The sequence below is a fragment of the Gouania willdenowi genome, chromosome 1, assembly GCF_900634775.1.
Source record: "Gouania willdenowi chromosome 1, fGouWil2.1, whole genome shotgun sequence".
Lineage (NCBI taxonomy): Eukaryota > Metazoa > Chordata > Actinopteri > Blenniiformes > Gobiesocidae > Gouania > Gouania willdenowi.
In genome coordinates this window covers 43,296,646-43,305,445 of record NC_041044.1, presented here as the reverse complement: position 1 = coordinate 43,305,445, position 8,800 = coordinate 43,296,646, and the positions used below count along the sequence as shown (strand labels likewise).

The 8,800-nt window shown below is 34.4% G+C and overlaps 1 long non-coding RNA gene across 1 annotated transcript; it reads right to left on the bottom strand.

The window, feature by feature from the left end:
* Positions 1-3,998: 3,998 nt before the first annotated feature.
* LOC114477758 (uncharacterized) lies at positions 3,999-8,514 on the bottom strand. The gene is made up of 5 exons (XR_003675767.1): positions 5,818-8,514; positions 5,611-5,732; positions 5,449-5,524; positions 5,160-5,265; positions 3,999-4,603 (listed from the first exon to the last, which is right to left on the bottom strand). It is a non-coding gene; the product is annotated as an uncharacterized LOC114477758 (long non-coding RNA).
* Positions 8,515-8,800: the final 286 nt, after the last annotated feature.

Genomic DNA, 8,800 nt, shown 5'->3' with positions numbered 1-8,800 from the left:
TTTTGTATAACTGTTATTTTGTCTTTTTCTGTTTTCATTTTTAATAATTTTCTCTCATTTGTTGTTATGCTTTTTTATATTTTTGTTGTCATTTTGGGTGTTTTTATGTCATGTTGTGTATTTTTGTTATAATTTATAATCTTTTCTTTTATTTTGTGTATTTTGGTTGTCATTTTGTCTGTTTTGGAAAGGTTTTGTTGTCATTTTGTTAATTTTTTTCCATATTGTTTATTTCTGTAAATTTGTGTGAGTTTTTCTTAATTTTTGTATTTTTTGTTGTTTTGTGTATTTTTGGAGTCCTTTTGTCTTTGTCATTTTGTATATTTTTCTCTTATTTTCTGAAATGTTGTCATGCATATTTTTGTTGTAATTTTGTGCATTTTATGTCATTTTTTTTATACCTTTCTCTTATTGTGTGTGTTTTGGTTGTCATTTGATCTGTTTTGAGAGTTTTTGTTGTCCTATTTTTATTTATTTCTGTAAATTTGTGCAGTTTTCTCCTTATCTTGTGTGAATTTTGCTCAATTTTGGGATTTTTTTTGTTTTGTTTTGTGTTTTTTATGTCTTTTTGTGAACTTTTTTCCTATAATGTATATTGTTTTGGAGTTGATTGATAGATTTCACAACATCTTTACTTTAGTATATCACAGACTGAGGTTTGACTGGTGTTCTATGGGTAGGATTTATGAATGAAACCATGGAAACGTGTTTTGGTTCCATGAAGATGTACACTAACACATCTAGGTGAAATGAGACATTTCTAATATGGAAATTCCCATATTTGGCTTCATTATGGAACGCCGGGAGACAATCTACATTTCAATCGAGCCGCAGTTTTGACGTCACCTCTGAATATAATCGCTTAAAAACTGTGAAAATCTCTGGAGACATACATACTGTACATACATTTCCATCACTACATATGATTTATTAAAATAAATAATAAATAAAAGAAACACACTCACTTTTACATTCACAGTAAAGATTTTGAATATTAATCAATGTAACAGTTCAGGCATCACAAAGCTTCTTTATAACATTTAAACATAACGTTGCATTAATTGTATTATTATCAACACATTTTAACAACAAAGTTTGATTGATACAATAGTGATTTTAATCAGTGGTTTCCGAACTTTTTTGGCTCTAGTCCCCCTTTCTTTTATTTCGGAATCCAAGTCCCCCCTTTGTCCGACTGCAACATTTTGCTTAGAAAACTACTTAAAACAACAATAGAGCATAATGACAGAATTAACCGTGACCCAATTTTAATTGAATTTCTGACGAACCCAAAGAGATTTTAGTTTAGTTTTTAATTGTTTTAGCACAGATATATATATATATATATATATATAGTATATTAACTGCATTTTAGTTAAACTAGATTTATATTTCACTAAGTCAAAGTATAGAAATACAGTTTATGATTGAGTCGTTTAAAAAAATAATCAAAATATATATATAAAAAATAAAAAAATCTATATAAATTTCAGGCGACCCCATTTAAACTCCAGGCGAATCCACATGAGGTCCTGGCCCAAAGGTTGAAAAACGATGTAGTGGCTTCTGAATAGATTTATTTCTATAGTTATGATTTCCAGTCAGCTCACGCCTGGGGTGGGACCAAGAATGACTATTTGTTAAATTTCCACTCTCTCCACCCCCGTAGAGCCATCACGTACCCCTAGAAGTACACGTACCACCATTTGAGAAACACTGATTTAAATTAAAACAAACACAAAAGTGTGGTTGCTTGACTAAAATATCACCAAAGTGAAAATCAGATTGTGTGTGTGTGTGCATGTGTTAAGTAGAGGGTTCCACAATGAGTCTGGCCTTGGTCTGAGGCCGCGGCTCTAATTTAAAGGTGGCGTTAACAGGCTCCGTAAAGATCAAAGGTTTAGTGCTGGGATCAAAGGGAGCAGAGCAGAGGTTTGAGAGGGAAGCTTCAGCCTAAATTAATTAGAGCTTTTATTCTCTGCCCAGGCGTCGGGTGGGGGGGGGGGACAGGTATGCTCCAGGCATTAAGGAAACACCTGGTCAGCGTCCAGAGGTGGAGCTTAATGAGGCTGTAACTCAGTGTGTGCACGCACGCACCTGCTCAGCTCAAAAACCCTAAACCACAGATTTGAACGACACCTTGTTAAAAGTCAGACCCTTTTGTGTTTATCTGTCAGCGCCGCTTTAAATTACACGTCTTTAGTTTACATCCACTGCACTCTATAATATAACCTCTGATCTCATACATAACTGTGAGTAATGGGTTACCATAGCAACAACACATCAGTACAGTAGAAATAGGGCTGGCCAATATATTGAGATTCAAAATATATCACGTTTTCTATTTTGGCAATATAGAACATTACAATATCTCCCATATATATTATGTATATATTTTATTTTGTATTAAAATACTCGTTTGAGGAGTCACTGCTTTCACTAATTCTCAGAACAGCATAAACAGCTGTTAGATGAATTACTGAGTGTATTTCAACATAAACCATCTAAACAAGCCACACTACAGAACTCACTCACACGTGCTGTCCCTTAGGAGAAAAAGCCAAAAGTGGCACATACAGTATGGTGCAGCTGTTCGTTAATGTCCCATTGTGTATTGTTTTTACTCCGTTTGTGTATTTTGTTGTCCTGTGTTGTCCTCGGTATTATTTTGTGTCTATGAGTTGTTTTGTTGTGTCATTGTACATGTTTTTTTCCTTGTGTCCTTTTGTGTATTTTTGTTCTTTTGTGTGTTTCTCTGTACATTTTTGTATTTAAGTAGTTTTGTTCTTTTCTCTTTTTATGTATTTTGTTAATTTGTATTTTTGTAATAATTTTGTGAATTTTTTGCCGTCATTGTGTGCATTTACTTTTGGGGCCTCTAGTTTCCTATGTTTATGATACATGCACAAGTTATTTTATTTTTTACCAACTGTAAAACACTGTTATTTTAGCCTATGTAGCATTTTGCATCAGTAAATATAACCCAGAATTGTCTAATTAAGTTACAAATATTTAGATTTATATCGTATATCGCCATTGTGAGAAAAAATATTGAGACGTCAATATTGGTTCATATCACCCAGTTAATTTATTCCTTTTTATTTCTTATTCTTAAACATATTTGATTTCTGTCCGTTATGTTTTTGTGATGACTATACATGTTTAGCAGCCTCTGTCATCCATGGTTTACCTGGTTGATTGTTTTGGGGTTATATTATACTAAATTAATTCGTTTGAATATTGATAAAAATGTATTAGACATTTACTTAATTTCTATAGATTTTTCAGTGTTTAAGTTGACAGGTTTGCATATTATTCATGTAACATGAAGTGTGAGATAAAATGGTAAAGCCACATATTGTTGGATCGTTGTAATCTGCACTTAAATTTGTTTAATTACTGATGCGCAAATACTTCCACTGTGTAATATTTTAGTACATTTACAGCTGTAAATTAAGATCATTAACCATCTTTCATATTTTCATGCTTTAACTGTCGTTATATTAACATAACCCTAGCCTATAAGAAAAAAATGATTTCTGATTGATTTCTATGAATTTGTTAATGAATTAAAAAATATTTAATTGCAATCACAATGTATAAAATATATTTAAAAAACTATTTAGATTTTCATCATTGTTTAAAATTTATTTTGCGCTAGATAAAGTTAAAATACATTAAATCATGTGGAAACATTAAAGTATAACACATTAACATGACACTAAATGAGATGTTAAAGATTCTGAACCAAAGCCTAAAACTTTCATTGTTTTGTTTTCTGTAGAAAACATTAAAACAATGTTGGTTGGCTGAATACACAATGTTTGAAAACAAATTCTACAGCAGTGAGAGAACTGGCAAACTGCTTTTTGGAAGTTTTAAACAAGGATCGATATGAGTAGCATTGGTTATAACATATATAGGATATATAACGTACAAAATACATTTGTTTTTTGTCATTTATTGAAATATCCAAAAACACAAAATTACCACATCATAATGATTTATGTAAATTAAACTGAACATAAGATCATTTTTTAATAAGAATATAAATATAGTTTTGTTGGAGCTGAAGGGTTCTACATTATTTTGACTTTACAATATCTTTATTCATTTTGTTTATTTATCTGTTTGGAGTTTTTTGTTTAATTAATGATCTATTCTGTTTGTCGGTCATGCACTGTAATCAAATGCATGCCCCAAATTAACTATAAAAGACGACAACTTCATTTTCTAGCAACTTCATTTACAGCTTGGAGTCTGTAGGTCTGTAAGTAAAGAAAATATCACAAATATTAACATGCAACTTAGCGCAAATTACAATAAAATAATCTTGGCACACTTAAAATATAGAGTCCATAATAAGAAAGAAAGAAAACCCAACAAGATCCACATGAACAAGCAGTGGGACGAGGAAAAAAAAAAAAAACTTTAAGAAATCTCCAGTGGAACCAGGTTCAGAGGTGGAAGCCATCCGCTTCAACCGGTTGGGTTAGTGAACAGAAGGGCAAACAATAGAATAGAAGGATAGTCCATCCATCTTCTCATACTAGTTGAGCAGCGAACCATCGATCAGGAACCACCAGCTTTAACATTAAGACACCTGAAACAGAACAAAGAGGAGAAGATGAGAAAGCACAGACTGCAGGAAAAACAGGATGCACTATGATACTCTCGTTTTTAGTGGTTAGGTTAATATTAATATTAAATGTCTAGTGGTCATCCACCATGCTCTGAGTATGCCATTATTACAGACGAGATTTTGTCTTGTAATGGGCACACGTAGTGATCTCAGCGATCACTACAGTAGGGACACGTGCTCGCATTTAAATTATCGCAATTATACAATGTACGCTTTAGTAAATGAGTAGGTTATGATTGTAACACTTGCAAGCATTTTATTGTTGCAACTATATAATGTACGCTTTAGTAAATTTACAAGTTATGACTGCAGTAGTCTGAGCATTGACCATTTATGTGTAATGGTCTGTGATTGTGATTAAACAATGAAACCTTGTCCGTTTTAGGTCATTGCTATTATACAATATATGCTTAAGCAAATAATTAGGTTTTGAGTTTATTTTTTTTAAAGGTGGAGAGAGTAGCAGCCTCATACAAAACATTACTGATATGGTGACAGTGTGCACTGTAATACCAACCTTCTGTTCCACTTTCTGGATCTCAAGATTTTATTTCTATATCCAGCTCCATGGCCTCCAAACGGCGTTTGTATCGTCTTCTGATGGTGTGAGAGGTCTGAAGAAGCTATGGCAATTAGCACAATAGGATTTGTTCAACACATTTACTTTAATTATACTCACAATGTTCCAGCTTCACTTTGGGGCAGGGCACTATCTAGGTGGTCCCGTAACACATTTTTATTAGCACAATTTCTGGCTTCCTATTAATTTAGAACTTAAGCAGTTTATTACCACAAATGTGACATACCTGGTGCGTTGTGGAGCTCAGACAGCGTCTCCTCATCTGCAGATGTTCATTCCACATCTGCAGATGTATCTTCCCCCTGCATAGACATACATGGACAGTAGAAGACCTCTTAAAATTTAAGAAAAAATGCAAACCCTTATGTTTGGAATTTAAAATACTAACAGGATTGTCATCAGGTGGCTCAAAAGCCAAATCTGTCCCCAGGTTTACATCAAGGGCCTCTTCTGGGGTCAGGTCTTAGGTGGGTGGGCCCCTGTGCTCCTACAGAGGGCTTTTTTTGACTGCTGAAATCACAAAATCATAAAAATTAGCTAAACCCATATATCACTATTTGATAATTGCTTTTAAGGCTACAATAAATTTACTAACCAGACTGCAGAATATATTTGTGGTCTTAACCGGTTCTAGGTCCTTCTCTGCCCAGACAAGTTTGTTCTCTAGGAAGGTTTAAACAAGACAAGGGATCAATAGATGCAATAGATCATTTCTGGTGGTTCAGTGGTAGAGTTCTCGCATCCCATGCAGGAGACCAGAGTTTGATGAACGTTTTCTGTGAACTAATAAAGGTCTATTCTATTGTATGAGAAACGTCAATAAAAATCTAACTTGGAAAACTGATCCACCTCTTACTGTAACTATAGCAGTTCACTTTGTCAATTTGTGCGACTTGCACATTAAGGCTGTTGGCTAATGTCTGTCCTTTCTCTCCCTTTTTTAGCAGTGCTGCTGTTCCTTTTTTCTGCACCAGGCCTTTCATTTCTTCATACGTTGTTCAGCAGGTGTAAAAGCTTCAAGTCTGTGATCCATACATTCATCCGTCTTCAGAAAGCAGTAACCGCCCACATTCTCATTTATCCTGGATGTATTCATTCAACTTTTGAACAATACCCCCTGGACTTGGGTTAGGCATCAAAACAATGGAAACAAGGTCGTATGTTAAGCATCAAAACAGTGGAAACATGGACTTATGGTTAGGCATCAAAACAACGGAAACAAGGACTTGGTTTAGGCATCAAAACAGTGGAAACAAGAACTTGGTTTAGGCATCAAAACAATAGAAACATGGACTTATGGTTAGGCATCAAAACAGTGGAAACATGGACTTATGGTTAGGCATCAAAACAATGGAAACATGGGCTTATGGTTAGGCATCAAAACAATAGAAACATGGACTTGGGTTAGGCATCAAAACAGTGAAAACATGGACTTGGGTTAGGCATCAAAACAACGGAAACATGGACTTGGTTTAGGCATCAAAACAACGGAAACAAGAACTTATGGTTAGGCATCAAAACAACGGAAACAAGAACTTATGGTTAGGCATCAAAACAATAGAAACATGGACTTATGGTTAGGCATCAAAACAATAGAAACATGGACTTATGGTTAGGCATCAAAACAATGGAAACATGGACTTATGGTTAGGCATCAAAACAATGGAAACATGGACTTATGGTTAGGCATCAAAACAATGGAAACATGGACTTATGGTTAGGCATCAAAACAATGGAAACATGGACTTATGGTTAGGCATCAAAACAATGGAAACATGGGCTTATGGTTAGGCATCAAAACAATGGAAACATGGGCTTATGGTTAGGCATCAAAACAACAGAAACAAGGGCTTATGGTTAGGCATCAAAACAATGGAAACATGGACTTATGGTTAGGCATCAAAACAATGGAAACATGGACTTATTGTTAGGCATCAAAGCAAGGACCTGGTTAGGCATTAAAAAAATGGAAACAATGACTTGGGTTAGGAACCAAAACAACGACTTGGCTTAAGCATAATGACAACAAAAATAAGGACTTGGCTTAGGCATAAAAATGTAAATGACGACTTTGGTTAAGCAGCCAAACAATGTTAACAAAGATTTAGTTAGACATGAAAAAAATAAAAACGAGGACTTTGGTTAAACATCAAAACAGTGGAAACAAGGACTTTGGAGCAATGCGTCAAGAATTTGGGTTATACATCTGAACAACACAAAACAGGAGGCATTGACGGCAAAAGCAACACATTTAAGACCTGTTTCAGAACATTTTAAACAAGATCAGGGTTAGAAAGGGGAGTGTCAGTTAAAGTCTGTGGTACACGTGATCCACATGTAATGCCACAGTCATGATTGAGTGGCAGGGTTTTGAAGTCATGCACTTTCCTTTTCTACTTGAGCATTTAACTCTTTTGGTGATGGGTGGCCTAGGGGGCAAAGAGGGTTGGAGGATCCGTGTTCAAGCCCAGCTGAGTCAGCATGACCAAAACTATGGGTCCAAAACAAGAACCTTAACCCTTGTATCTGTATAATTGACAATAAAGAATTATTATTACCAATAAGAAACCTGATTAGCAGAAGCTGGCAAGGACAAAATAGGTTAACGTGCAGAGAATTTCACTGTAAAGTATTAGTCTTACCTGAAAAAGTATTTTAACCTTTGCACACATTAGTTTGTAACAATAGCTAAAAAAGATTGTAATATTAGCAGGCACAAAAAAAAAATGTAACATTAGCTGGAACACATTGTAACTTAAGAAAGCAAAAAAGAAATATTTAACATAGCTGAAATATACTGTAACGTTATCCGGAAAAAAGGAAAAATGTAACATTAGCTGGTACACAATATAACGTTAGCCGGCACAAAAGCAATATTTATCATCAGCCGGAACACATTGTAGCGTTAGCTGGCTAAATTCTAGGTTAACATTAGCTGAAACAGAATGTAACTTTACCCGGCACAATAGCAATATTTAACATTGGCTGGAACACATTGTAACATTAGCCGGAAAAAAGAAAAAAAAAAAAAAACTAACATTAGCTTGAACACAATAGCAATATTTAACAATAGCTGGAACACTTTGTAACATTAGCAAGCAAAAAAGAAATATGTAACATTAGCTGGAACCGAATGTAACGTTAGCTGGCACAATAGTAATATTTAGTATTAGATGGAACACATTGTAGCTTTAGCAGGCTAAATTCTAGGTTAACATTAGCTGGAACAGAATGTAACGTTAGCCGGCACAATAGAAATATTCTAAGAATAGCTGAGAGATCGTAGTGTTAGCTGGCACAATGACAATATTTTATATTAGCTGAAACATATTGCAACTTTAGCCGGAAAAATTCTAAGTTAACATTAGCTGAAACAGAACATAACGTTAGCTAACACAATAGTAATATTTAGTATTAGATGGAACAGATTGTAACATTAACCGACAATACAAAAAATAACATTAGCTGGTACACATTGTAATGTTAGCTGGCACAAAAAAAAAGGTACATGAGCTGGAACATACTGTAAGGTTAGCCGGCACAAAACAAAACTAACATTAGCTTGAGCAGATTGCAAC